The following is a 14,975-nucleotide window of genomic DNA, read 5'->3' on the forward strand; positions in this document are numbered from 1 at the left end:
TTGGTCACATTGCGCATATGATGATGTCCTACCGAGTGGGCCCAGAGATACCTCTCCGTTTACACGGAGTGACAAATCCCAGTCTCGATCCGCATAAAACAATAGATACTTTCGGAGATACCTGTAGTGCACCTTTATAGTCACCCAGTTACGTTGTGACGTTTGATACACCCAAAGCACTCCTACGGTATCCAGGAGTTATACGATCTCATGGTCAAAGGAAGAGATACTTGACATTGGCAAAGCTCTAGCAAATGAACTACTCGATCTTTTGTGCTAGTCTTAGGATTGGGTCTTGTCCATCACATCATTCTCCTAATGATGTGATCCCGTTATCAACGACATCCAATGTCCATAGCCAGGAAACCATGACTATCTGTTGATCACAACGAGCTAGTCAACTAGAGGCTCACTAGGGACATATTGTGGTCTATATATTCACACGTGTATTACGATTTCCGGATAATACAGTTATAGCATGAATAAAAGACAATTATCATGAACAAGGAAATATAATAATAATACTTTTATTATTGCCTCTAGGGCATATTTCCAACAGCACTTGCAACAAACAAATGGTTGAGCAACATATAAAAGAGGCAACTTAAGAGTAGGCTCAACCAAAATGATGTGTGTGAGTCATGGCAAAGCACTTGAGAAGACTAAGGTAAGGGTGAGCATTAAGCATCAACATAGTCTTGAATAGTGGAGATACAAGGTGCATGACATGTCCTTCCCACACACACAAAGCAAATGGGTTCACAAGCACACTAAATATGCAAAATGAATAACGAACACTTGTGACAACCCATGGTGAAGAAAGAAAATAATAGCTTTGTCAAGAGGAGGGATACCAATCGAAATGGCAAAAGCCTCATCAAGACAAGCAAGACAGAAAATATCTTCACGGCAACAGAGTGCATCAAGATGCAACGATATAAGATCCGCACTCATGATAAATCCTTTCACATAACCACCAAGGAAAGGTGGCCGTGAAATAATAAGGATATCAACTCCAGATGCAACTTTTCTCAAGTGTATAAGATTCTAGGTAGATGAAAATCATGATGATATCAATCCACAAAGAAGGATATACACACGAAATAGTTACAAAAAGGAAAGAACAAGATATCCACAAGGAAGTCATAAATATACCAATATGAAATTTGCTTGAGAGCATAGCACATGGCTAGATATGGTCTTATTGTATATAAATGAATTCCAACCACACGAACATCAAAGACATCACAACTAGCAACAAGAGATCATTGTTGGGATGCTTTGAGAAAGGAAATAAGTTTCACAAGAAAGAATGAATAACATGCCATGATACAACCTACACAAGGTTGATGCAACAAATGTGTGCATGAAGTATATGAAGATACTTGTTACCAAGTTAACATTGGAAGGACGTAGTAGATACCAATTGAAGTTATATAGTAGTTCATTGATCATCCTAGCTTGACTCCAATAAGCACATGGTGATAACACCTTCCTTGTGAGTGAGCCGAGCATCCAATGCATCTCCAATTGTTCCTAGAACAACAACACAAACAAAATAGTACCCAACCTCATTGGGACCAAAGAGTTAGAAACACAAATACATAGGACAAACTCCACATACATATTGGCATATATAATTGAAGATAAATTTCATGCACATCTCATCCAAATTGAGACTTGGTGGAGTTTCACTTATATATTGGGTCAAAGAAAGAAAGCATGCGAAATAAAATACATGAAGTAAATACGCATGCTCGAAACTTTCAAGAAAAAAAACCAAATGAAAATAAATACCAAGTGAAAATAGGTTAGCAAATGGAGAAATCATCACTTGGAAGATATCATTGCAAGATACATCAAGGAGTGAGATATCCATTGAAACACACAAAATGATATCAAACTCCCAAAAGAGAGGATGGTTCCAAACAAACCAAGCTCTCTACAAAGTTTCATGATGGCACAAAGTACCAAAAAGAAACGGCTCTCCGTCCACCAATACACACTTAATATGGATCACAAGATGAGTGTTTTATAGAAAATAGGATAGCTCCCCCATGAATTGTGCATTATAGAGAATTTGCATTTGAATACAAAATGCATAAGGTGGGATCACCACTTTCACTATATCAAGAAAACACTAGACAAGATCAAGAAAACAACAAGATCCTCAAGTGGCACAGAAGGCAATGGGATTTGACACAAACTTGGCAAGAGATAAGGCAAATGAAAACAGAACCCAATGAAGATGATCAATAATTTCGACCACACATAAGTGAGTACCAATTGTCAAAAGACAAGAAGTATTTGGAAATGATTCCCGGTGGTAGATAGAAGGAAATCTAATATCATCTTCACACCAAGAACAAGCAAATTGCAACTTGTAGAGCTAACATGTCACCTAGGAACAAGATAATTTACAATATCAACTCTAGTTGACAATATCTCAAATGTACACATTTTCTAGGCTTGAAATATACACATAGTATATTAGTCCCCCATAATGTGTTACCAAAGAAAACTTAACAAGAGGCAATAAGAGGATCCAAAAAGAGATAATTAATGGACTATTTAGAATTTGAGTTTCTCATGAGAAGGCATACCACATAGTGACTAGATAAGCCTGCAATATCAATACTAGGTGGTATTCCTCATGTACACACATTTGTGGGACCGTGAGGTGCACAAAGCACATCACTCCCCCAAAATGGGATGTTCCATTAATCGCTCACAAGAGCCAATTAAGATACAAACAAGATGCAAAAAGGCTCAACACACAACTCACACGTACATGAAGTGCAAACCAACATACACATACTTGATTACTCAAGATAAGCAAATTGGAAGCACACATATACAAACACATGCAAGGTACAAAACCAAAACATGCAAAGGGGCAAGTAACTTTCAATGTAAACAATTTAAGTACAAGCTACCACAAGGAGGCACATTGGATATGAGATAGAAACTTGATAATCCCAATGACTTGGCTTGAGACAATATGAATGATGAAGACCCCTTAATTCTTCATAGTGTAGCCAAGTCTCCAATGCCCTCCAACAACACCTATTGATCAAGTTTGAGCTTTTTGGTCCCCAACCAAGTTGGGTCCTAAGAGGTTAGTCACAATAGGCTTGGCAACCCAAATGGTTCTTTTCTTGACACCACTTTGAGTACCAACAAACTTGGCAAACACATTGCCAACCTTATCCTTCCCAAGAGAATAGATATTATCAATAATAATCGGGTTGGGTAAGTTAACACTAGTGCATGAAGAAGCGACGTGACCTTTCTCGCAACATAAGTAGCAATGTCTACTCTTCATTTTCTTCTCACTTGATTTCTCAACAAGAGAAGCATTAACTTGAGTCTTCTTGGGAAGTGGCATTTCTTCAACTTGAGGTTGAGCATGAGATTGAACTTGTGGCCTCTTCCCTTGTTGCTTGTCACTAATGGCCTTCTTCTTCAATGGGCAAGATCTAACATGATGCCCTTTAATTTTGCACTTGAAGCAAATAATCTTGGCCGAATTCTTGAGTTGTTCTTGGCCCTTCTTCTTGTTTCTCTTGGACTTATTCTTCTTATTGGAGTTGAATCCAAGTCCACCTTTGTCACTGGGGGATTTTTGCACACTCAAGATATTTTTGAGTGTGGACTTCCCTTCATGACACTTTTCCAAGTCTTTCTTCAAAGAAGTGACTTGGTCCTTGAGCTCTTTGATTTCCTATACATGGTTAGTATCAACACAAGTGCTAGAGGAAGTAAACGCTTCATCGTTAGGTCAACAAGGCAAGGAAAGAAATTCATCACAAGATGTGCCAATGTTATGCATAGATGAATTGCGAGGACTAGCACATGGCAAGATAGCATTTTGACTCGAATTAGTACTAGTATCCACTTGAGACTCACTAGATGTTACCTTGATAATCATAGCCTCATGAGCTATCTTTAGAACATTATGGGATACTAGAAGATCATCATGAGAGCTTTTGAGCTTTACATGACTTTCTTCCAATTTCCTATAAGTGCTAGATAGCAATTCAAGTTGAGCCCTTACCTCAACATTCTCCTTCAAAATGGATGCCTCACTAGAAATAGAGTTAGTAGCACAAGCATCATCAATAATATCAAGAGGAGAAGGCAACTTGGCAAGCTCTTTAGAATATGAAGCTTTAAGTTGAGCATGAGACTCGGTGAGTTTGATGAGCTCACTCTTAATGACCCTTGAGCCATTTTCGAGGTGCCTAAAGTTCTCAAGGAGTTTAGCATGTGCAACTTCAAGCTTCTCATTTTTAGTTTCAAAGACATTGGCCACCTCAAGAGCTCTAATTCTAGAGCAAAAGTATCCTCAAGAGATTCCTTGGTGGTTTGTGCAAGTTCAAGAGCTTGGGAGAGGTCCGCAATCTCATTAGCGTAATCACGCTCATGACCTTCCATTTTGTCAATGGTAACCTCATGCTCCTCAAGATGAGATTCCAACTCATCAATATATTTCTTGCCCTCAATAGCAATAGACATGATTTTCATGAAGTTGGAACGAGCAATTTTATTCTTAAGAAGAGCTTTAAAAATCATTTCCCCCTTAATTTTTAAGGAAACAGTATCATTCTCTTCATCATAATCAACATCATCATCATTCTTGCCATCATCAATATCATCACAAGATATACTGGGATTCAAAGTGGAGATACCTTTGAAGCCTTGGCCATAAGGCAAAATGCAATAGATGATGATGTAGGATCCCTTGAAGCACCATTCAAGACCACATCTTGCTCCATGGGGTGATGGGTTTCCTCTTGTGGAAAACCACATGTAGGTGAAGTAGAAGAAGTTGAGAACTCAACACGACCCGGAGTGGAGGGAGAACAATCATCACCACAAAACTTGGACACGCCGTATTTATCTTGAAGCTTTGTCCACAACTCATGAGCGTCCTGGAATGACATGAGTTGAAATATAACTACATTGCTCAAAGCATCAAAAAGCACATCAGAAGCTTGAGCATTGAGATAAGAGTTTTTTCTCATCCTGTAAAGATAATCTTTGGGGGTCCTTTGGAGGAGAAAAACCCATATCTACAATTCTCTCTAAATTTGGGTCCATGACCCTAAAGAGATTAAGCATGCGAATTACCCAAACATCAAAATTTGTGCCATCGAAACTAAGAGTGTCCGAGAATCCTAAATCCCTAGTCGACATCCTTACTCTCTAGGCGGTTAAGCCCTATAAAGAGAGACGAGGCTCTAATACCAACTGAAAGATCGAGGATGTCATCTAGAGGGTGGGGGGTTAATAGGCGCTTTAAAATAATTACGTTTTAGGCTTCAACAAATGCGAAATAAACCTAGCGGTAAATTTGTCAAGCACAAAACCTACAGCAACTAGACTCACCTATGTGCACCAACAACGTATGCTAAGCAAGATAAACAACTAAGTGATAGCAAGATATATGACAAGAAACAATATGGCTATCACAAAGTAAAGTGCATAAGTAAAGGGCTCGGGTAAGAGATAACCGAGGTACACGGAGACGACGATGTATCCCGAAGTTCACACCCTTGCGGATGCTAATCTCCGTTTGGAGCGGTGTGGAGGCACAATGCTCCACAAGAAGCCACTAGGGCCACTGTAATCTCCTCACGCCCTTGCACAATGCAAGATGCCGTGATTCCACTAAGGGACCCTTGAGGGCGGTCACCAAATCCGTACAAATGGCAGCCCTTGGGGCCGGTCACCGAACCCGTACACTTTGGAAACCCTTGGGGGCGGTCACCGGTACCCGTCAAATTGCTCGGGGCAATCTCCACAACCTAATTGGAGACCCCCGACGCTTGCCCGGAGCTTTACACCATAATGATTGAGCTCCAAACACCACCAACCGTCTAGGGCACCCAAGAACCCAAGAGGAACAAGCTCAAGGGTACCAAGCACCCAAGAGTAATAAGATTCTCAACTTGTAACTTCCATGTATCACCGTGGAGAACTCAAACCGACGCACCAAATGCAATGGCAAGGGCACACGGAGTGCCCAAGTCCTTCTCTCCCAAATCCCACCAAAGCAACTAATGCCAGGGAACAAAATGAGAGGAAGAACAAGAAGGAGAGCACCAAGAACTCCAAGATCTAGATCCAAGGGGTTCCCCTCACATAGAGGAGAAAGTGATTGGTGGAAATGTGGATCTAGATCAACTCTCTTTTCCCCCCAAAAAACTAGCAACAATCCATGGAGGGATTGAGAGATAGCAAGTTCGAAGAAGGTCAACAATGGGGCAAGAACACGAGCTCAAAGGATAAGGGTCATTGGGGAATAAGGCCCCTTTTATAGGTGGGGAAAAATCCAATCATTATACTCACAGCCCGCACAGAGCGGTACTACCGCTAGGGCGGTGGAAGCCCTTTGAAAAACAACAGCGAGGAGCCAAAAGGCCGGTAGAACCGCCGGAGCGGTACTACCTCTCGTCCTCACGGTACTACTTCTAGGGGTAGCAGTACTACCGCTAAGGGTAGCGGTACTACTGCTTGCGAGCGGTACTAAAAAAATACATATGTGCCTACCACCGCTAGACTTATGACGAGTTTTTGGTCCGGAGCGGAAGTAGTCATGGAAGTAGCCGCGGTAGTACCGCTCCCAAGAGCGGTAGTAAAAAATTACATCCCGTCCAAGCGTTAGTACCACTCCCGTGAGTGGTAGTACTGCAACAACCTTTTTAAGGACACCAAAACTGACACAACTTCTACAAACGGACTCTGAATTCAACAAAACCAAGTTTGTTGAAAAGCTAGCAACAAGGGATAACACAATCTTGATATAAATAACAATAAGAAGGAAATTAGAAAAGGCCCATAATAAAATGGTGAGAACCCTTCCTCAAATAAGACTGGTAAAACCTCCAACACCGAAAACGCAATAGAAGAAGCATGTGAACTCCGCTTTCGATGAACTCGAGCTTGTCAAGAAGATGACCATAGGCCCCTAATCTCACAAGGAGAAAACCAAACAAGAACAAAGAAATATGATGCAAGCATGCAATGGTTTGAGCTCTCTACGGACGATACGATCAAGCTACTCACTTGAGATCCCCCCTTGATAGTACGACAATCGATCCTATAACACGGTCTCCAAACTACCACCATGAAACCGGCAAAATAGAGAACCTATCAAGGCCAAACCTTTGCCTTGCACAAAGTCCACTTGAGCTAGATGTAGACGATCTTGACTTCCTCAAATTGGACCATCTTTCTTGATTGCGTTGGCTCGGTGAAGACTAGTAGATTGCTCCCCCATACTTCACTATGGGTGAGCCACTCTTCGGCACATCTTTACAAGTCCATTGTCACCACAATGGACGACAATCTTCAAGCAGTTGATCTCTTCGTGATGCATCACTGGAATGTGCACACTGCAACAGTACCATGGGATCACTTGATCCCTCTTGGTACATCTTCTACACTTTGTGTGTTGATCAACTTGATGCACTCTTTGACTTAGTCTTGATCAGCCTCTCACATGACCAATCTTTAGGTAATTTCTTGAATAGCACCTTGGTCATCACAAACTCTCCTTGAAACCAACAAATGGACTTCAAGAAAAGCTTATGGATAAATCCTTCAAATATAACTCAAGGCAATCATTAGTCCATAGAGATTGTCATTAATTACCAAAATCAAACATGGGGGCACCGCATGTTCTTTCACCGGGTCATACCACTGACGGTTCATAATGAGAAGGCCCAAGAAGATGTTGAAGATGGCGGTTCATGAAGCAAGCTTACTAGGGGCCCAAGACCCGGAGGCGACTTGAGGTCCACGGGCATAAACCGTCATATGTTAACTTGTATGTTAAGGAAAGTTTAGTTTGATCACTGAGCCGAACACGTTGTGTATGAGCCGTACGGAACTCTGTAAGCAGTCGGGCATCGACCTGTGTATATAAAGGGGTGACCCGACGGCGGGTCAAGGCAAGAAACAACAAGTCGAGAACTAGGTCAAGCGTATTCGCTCCCTGGTAATCGAAACCCAAGCAATACAACCTAAAGCAGGAGTGGGCTTTTACCTCATTAAGAGGGGCCGAACCTGGGTAAAAGCTTTCTGTGTCCTTTGTCCCGTTTAACCCCTTCAAGCTAACTACGTTATGATGGCTCCACACTAAATATTTTTGTTAGGGCATTTGCCGTGACAATTCAACGACACCAGGCATGCTTTGAGGTTCGTGCGACCACGAATTGTATATGACCTAGGCAACCAAACGGATTAGATTCTTCCTGCGCGGGCATGGCCCGACCTAATGCGACCAACCAAACGCGTCCTTATAGTACAGAATAAAATGGTTTGGTTTGAAAAAACTTTATTCACCCGCGCTGCCGCCAAGACGCCACGGTGAAGCCCCACTGAACCGAGCGCACGCAGGCGACGGCGAGTCCGGTGGCGCACTGCTCTCTCCGTGCGCGCACGCACACCACGACCTGAATATAGTAGCGGGCTAGCGGTCCCGTGGCAGTGTTGTCTATTCCTCCGATCCATTTGTTGCGTGACGATTTTGTACAATGCCAAAGTTAGTACTAGTACTCTTGGTATACGGTTGTACGTACCAACAACACCGAGCAGAGGCAAATTTGAAAAATTTGACATGTGCATGAAATCAAATCACAGAATGAACTGCCCATGAAACTATTTAACGCGGCTAACCTTTTTGTGTGACGCCCAACACGAAGGCGCCACACTACACTTTGCAACGCCTCACAGATAGGCGTTACACGCCTGGCCAGCGTTGCACCCCAAACTGCCTAAAAATTGCTAAGTCATTGTGCAGAGCCTAAGAGCTAGGCGCTGCACTGTATAGTGTGGCGCTTAGCTCTCAGGCGCTGCACTAGTGGTTGCACTACAAAATGAAGCAACCACTAGTGCAACCCCTAGAAGCTAGGCGCTACACTGTATAGTGTGGCACCTAGCTCTCAGGCGCTGCACACTGACTTAGTAATTTTCGGATCACACGGGTGCGACGCTGGCCAGGCGTGTAGCGCCTATCTGTGAGGCGTTGCACAGTGTAGTGTGGTGCCTTCGTGTCGGGCGTCACACAAAAAGGTCAGCCGCGTGAAATAGTTTCACAGGCAGTTCATTCTGTGATTTGATTTCGTCCATAGGTTAAATTTGTCAATTTTGCCCCGAGCAGACCAGACTCTGCGATACGAACGACGCTTCCCTTTCAAGCCTCCCTCCCCGAGTAGAACAAAGAGGTTGGGTAGGTGGAGCGAGCCAGTACAGCTGGATCGGTCAATCGATGCACAACAACGACGGGTAGGCACCTAGCTACGACCCCACGCTGACACGTATAGGGCCCAGAGACAGTTGTACCGCCACCTGCGCCGCTCCAATCTCCTCTTGCCTCGCTCGCCGCATCGATCCACTCCACCTCCTCTCTCTTCGACCTCCAGCACAGTCCGGACACCCTTTATACACGCGCCTCACTCGTCCCCCCGCCAGCAGCCACAACTCGCTCGACGGTCGGTCATTTCATGGTTGCCAGCACCGTTCATGGGACATGCCTCCATCGCTCTCCTCCCTTCGCTCCCTCTTCACAAGAACGCTGGGCCTGGGCTCGGGCGCCGCGGAGCACAGCGGGGATGAGGAGTCACAGGCCGGCGGCGGGCCCGTGCCATTGGGTGGCAGCCGGCCGGTGGCGGGGCCTCCGGGGGAGTGCTACACATGCACGTAGCCCGGGGTGCCGGCGTTCCACTCCACGACATGCGACCAGGTGCACTCGCCGGGCTGGGACGCCGACCGTCGGCTCCTCGCTAGTACCCGTGCAGGCGCAGCAGCTGCGGGCGCAGCCGCTCCCGGGGGCCGCCGCGGTCGCCGCTGTGCGGTGGCTGTTCGGGCCGGTGATGGACCCGCGGAGCAAGCGCGTGCAGCGCTGGAACCGCTGGATCCTGCTGGGCCGCGCGGCGGCGCTGGCCGTGGACCCGCTCTTCTTCTACGCGCTCTCCATCGGCCGCGCGGGGTGCCCCTGCATGTACATGGACGCAGGCCTCGCCACCGCCGTCACCGCGCTGCGCACCTGCGCCGACGTGGCCCACCTTGCCCACGTCCTCGTCCAGTTCCGCCTCACCTACGTCTCCCGCGAGTCGCTCGTCGTCGGCTGCGGCAAGCTGGTCTGGGACCCGCGCGCCATCGCCGCGCACTACTCCCGCTCCCTCAAGGGCCTCTGGTTCGACCTCTTCGTCATCCTCCCCATCCCCCAGGTCAGTCAGCCTAGCTCGCTCAATTCAGTGCCCACCTGTGCATGACCTGGAACCTCGATTTACTACCATTTTCACCATGGAAATCAAGCTCTTAGCCATCGAACCAACCAGTAAAGCGACATGTCGCGCCCAAGTAGGTGGGAAATGAAATGCGGGAGAACTATGGGCGTCGCTCCTTGTCTGGTTCCTAGACACACCACAACATCCTTGTCGGAAATGTTAGCAGTAGGGCACACTACAACGGCGCCATAAATTAGTCTTGATAACCCACAAGTATAGGGGATCGCAACAGCTTTCGAGGATAGAGTATTCAACCCAAATTTATTGATTCGACACAAGGGGAGCCAGAGAATATTCTTGAGTATTAGCAGTTGAGTTGTCAATTCAACCACACCTGGATAACTTAGTATCTGCAGCAAAGTGTTTAGTAGCAAAAGTGGTATGATAGTAATGGTAACGGTAGCAACAGTAAAGATAAATGTTTTTGGGTTTTTGTAATAGTTGTAACAGCAGCAACAGAAAAGTAAATAAGCGAAGAACAATATATGAAAAGCTCGTAGGCAATGGATCAGTGATGGATAATTATGTCGGATGCCATTCCTCATGCAATAGTTATAACATAGGGTGATATAGAACTAGCTCCAGTTCATCAATGTAATATAGGCATGTATTCCGTAAATAGTCATACGTGCTTATGGAAAAGAACTTGCATGACGACTTTTGTCCTACCCTCCCGTGGCAGCGGGGTCCTAGTGGAAACAAAGGGATATTAAGGCCTCCTTTTAATAGAGAAATGAACCAAAGCATTAACACATAGTGAATACATGAACTCCTCAAACTACGGCCATCACCGAGAAGTGTCCCGATTATTGTCACTTCGGGGTTGTCGGATCATAACACATGATAGGTGACTATAGACTTGCAAGATAGGATCAAGAACACACATATATTCATGAAAACATAATAGGTTCAGATCTGAAATCATGGCACTCGGGCCCTAGTGACAAGCATTAAGCATAGCAAAGTCATAGCAACATCAATCTCAGAACATAGTGGATAATAGGGATCAAACCCTAACTAACTTGATTACATGGTAAATCTCATTCAACCCATCACCGTCCAGCAAGCCTACGATGAAATTACTCACTCACGGCGGTGAGCATCATGAAATTGGTGAAGGAGGATGGTTGATGATGACGACAGTGACGAATCCCCCTCTCCGGAGCCCTGAACAGACTCCAGATCAGCCCTCCCGAGTGAGATTAGGGCTTGGCGGCGGCTCCGTGTTGTAAAACGCAATGAAACTTTCTCTCTGTTTTTTTCTCCATGAGACGGAAGATATAGAGTTGGAGTTGAGGTCGGTGGAGGTCCAGGGGGGCCACGAGATAGGGGGCGCGCCCTACAGGGGGGTGGGCCCCCCCTGTCTCGTGGACAGGCCCTGGGCCCCCTGGTGTATTTCTTTCGCCCAAAAATTCTTATTAATTCCAAAAAGTGCCTCCATGGATTTGCAGGTCATTTCGAGCACTTTTCTTTTCTACACATAAAACAACATCATGGTAGTTCTGCTGAAAACAGCGTCAGTCCGGGTTAATTTCATTCAAATCATGCAAGTTAGAGTCCAAAACAAGGGCAAAAGTGTTTGGAAAAGTAGATACGTTGGAGACGTATCAATGAGATACAGGCTTGGTTCTTGTTCTACTTATGCATAATTGTTACTTTATGTTCTCTATAAAAACATGTTGCTCGCTGCATTGTGGTTAGTTAGTCCTGAAAAACACAAGTTTCTGTTTTTTTATGGCAGGAAAGATGATGATGTTAATGTCATCATACTACGGATTGGAGTTGATTGTTCCGTACACAGCTAAAGCCATCCAACACTATACAAAAATACAAAACTCCAAAGATGAGCAGTCTATACAACAACAATGATAAACGAAAAAAAGCACTCCTTTTTTTATGAAAATAGCAAAACCATGGTGGCAAAGAAATACATTGTTGTTGTAGTTTTGAGGAAGCCTCGCGGCAACAAACTTCTGGATGTGATCCATGCTCCCAAAAACAATATCTTCTACGCATCTCGAGAACTCAGCTTTGAGCTGTTTGTTGTAAAAAAAATGTACATAATAAACTCAGTTAGCAAAAAGATCAACAAAGTTCAAAAAAGAGGGAATGGATGAGCAACTGCCTCCCTAACTTAGGGCAAATGCCAGCACTATTGATGGCAACTATAGTTATGGACATCACAAAAACCTACAACACCTACAGCAACCCCCCGATAAAATTGAGCAACTACAAAAACTATAAATTATTGGCAACTGTTGCTTAAAAAGACTCATGTAATTGGACATGTATGACTACTTGGAGACAAAATGATGGCGATTACCATATGAATTTCCATGTAAAAAACTATCATGAAACTAGCTTCAAAAAGCAACTAGCTTCTAAAATTAGGCAACACAATCCCTATGGGTGGGCAACTGCATAAAAAATCATGCAACTACAAAAAAAATTATGTTCAGACAGTAAAGTGACACTTACTCGAAACTTTCCATGGACACCCTTCCTAATCCGGTCCTTCTTAATTACTGCTTTAATCAAACCTTCATTCCATGCTTTGACCCTTGGAAGAACAGCTGGCGTCCTCTCATCCACATAATCCTTATGGGATGTCCTGTAGTCCACGTCAAGCAAGCGAGTCAAGGTATAGGAGATGTTTCAATAAAATAGAGAACACATGTCAGTTGCGAAAAAACCTATCCAACTTCAGCATGAAACATATATCACGAAATGAAAACCGAAAAAACAAGGGGGGGGGTCTAGATCATTTTATCACTAGGTGAAAAAGGCAACAACATATAGTATTCTTCTTGTCTCCAAAACCCATGAAAGCAAGCCTAAGTTGGTCGACGACAAACTAGCAAACATTTGAATTCACAACCTCACGTGGATTCAGCACAGCTGAGTATGCGTGCGGTGACACCTTCAAGCTGGTCGTCGGTGCAAGAAAACAGCTATAAACAACAACCAGCCAGGCACTTCAGAACTTGTCGTCCGCAACAACTCCCATATCATTTATCATTTTGCACCACTCGGTCACTGATGGCGCGGGCCCTGTCGGGATGTCAAACTTCTCGTTGAAAAACCTAACTACGTCTGGCTCCACTTCATACGCAACCTTCCTCTGCCCCCTCGGCAAACCCTAGATTCTTTCTACGGTTGCTGCATCAACTGGGATCTTCCCCCTATATCGGATAACAAGTTGCGACAACTCTAGATCATAACACTTCATCACAAACTTCACAAGATCTCCTTTCATTGTTCTTGTCCCGATATCAAGCACACCCCCAAAGCTTATATCACCAATGGCATCCTTTTGTGTATCATCGAGGCCACTGTTTAGGACAAAAAGTCTTGAAGGTGATGCCCTGTTCCTCGGAGCTGGCCCACTGCTACCAATCTCCATACAAATTAAATTGAGCAACCCACTATATTAAGCTGAGCAACTCACTATACTAAACTAAGCAAACCACACCATAATTAAAAAAAGCAAAGTTGTGTTTGCTAAAAAACTGAGCAACTAGATCTATATTGAACTGCAACTGCTAGTATTAAACTAGGCAACTGCTACACTGCTATTCTGCTGCTTATCAAATGATAGGACTGCATATACAAAAAGAAATTACCATGCTGACTTGAGCATTACATATTTCAAGGATGCCTCCCTTCTTTCAAGTTTTTCATAAAAAAATACCTCGTCCACAACTTTCTTCGCACATTTCGGATTTCTCCCTCCTTCATCACGAGGGGCGGAATCGGTGCCCCGTTTCCTCGCCCGACCACCCCGGGCAGAATTGGTGGCTCGTTTCCCTGCCCGACCACCACGTACAGGATCCTAATTCACCCGCCCGCGCTTGCGTCCAACATTACTCCTTGCTGAATGAGCTACCACTTCTTCTCCCTCATTTTCACCATCAGTTCTACCCGCGAGCCTTTTTGCTTTTCGGAGCCATTTTATACAAGGAAAGACAACAAAAAAACCATGTTAATGAAAAAACATACAAAGCCCTATAACTCAACTGCTCAATGATACTACTTGCATTTGGATCTAACATCACTGTCATTTGGAGATGAACAAAACTCCATTTATTTCCTACCCAGAGATAACTCAGCTACTAAATTGCTAGTGCTTGCAAAGGAAATTTGGTATTGAAAACTATGCAACTACTCATTATTTTGTGGCAACTAAAAATAAATGACATAAGACAAGCACATAAAAAACTACTCATCACAAAAAAAGTCACGTATTCATCTTCATCACATTAGCTAAAAGATCAAAAACACTCAGGCTTTGCCGCTTATTCATGAGAGATATCTCATCCCCTATTCATAGTTGTAATGAAAAAGACCGCAACTCGACGGTGGATGTATGCAATGTCGTGTTCCATACAGTAAATTTAAAGAACACTACAAAAAGGATAACAACTTGGTGCTGCAAATCTAGGCAATAACTAAAATCAACCAATCACAAAAACCATTTCCCAAAAAAAAAACAGTGTGCTACTTTAATGTTGAACACAAGGCGACTACTGCCCCTAATTAGTGCAACTGTCGATCACCCCTCCCATGAACTGCCCAAGTCAGATGCATCCCCTCACCCTCCCCTCGCAAATTTGCAGGAAAAATCTAAGCAACTAGCATCAAATTTATGAACAACTCCCAAAGTCAGATGCATCCCCT

The sequence above is a fragment of the Triticum dicoccoides genome, chromosome 5B, assembly GCF_002162155.2.
Source record: "Triticum dicoccoides isolate Atlit2015 ecotype Zavitan chromosome 5B, WEW_v2.0, whole genome shotgun sequence".
Lineage (NCBI taxonomy): Eukaryota > Viridiplantae > Streptophyta > Magnoliopsida > Poales > Poaceae > Triticum > Triticum dicoccoides.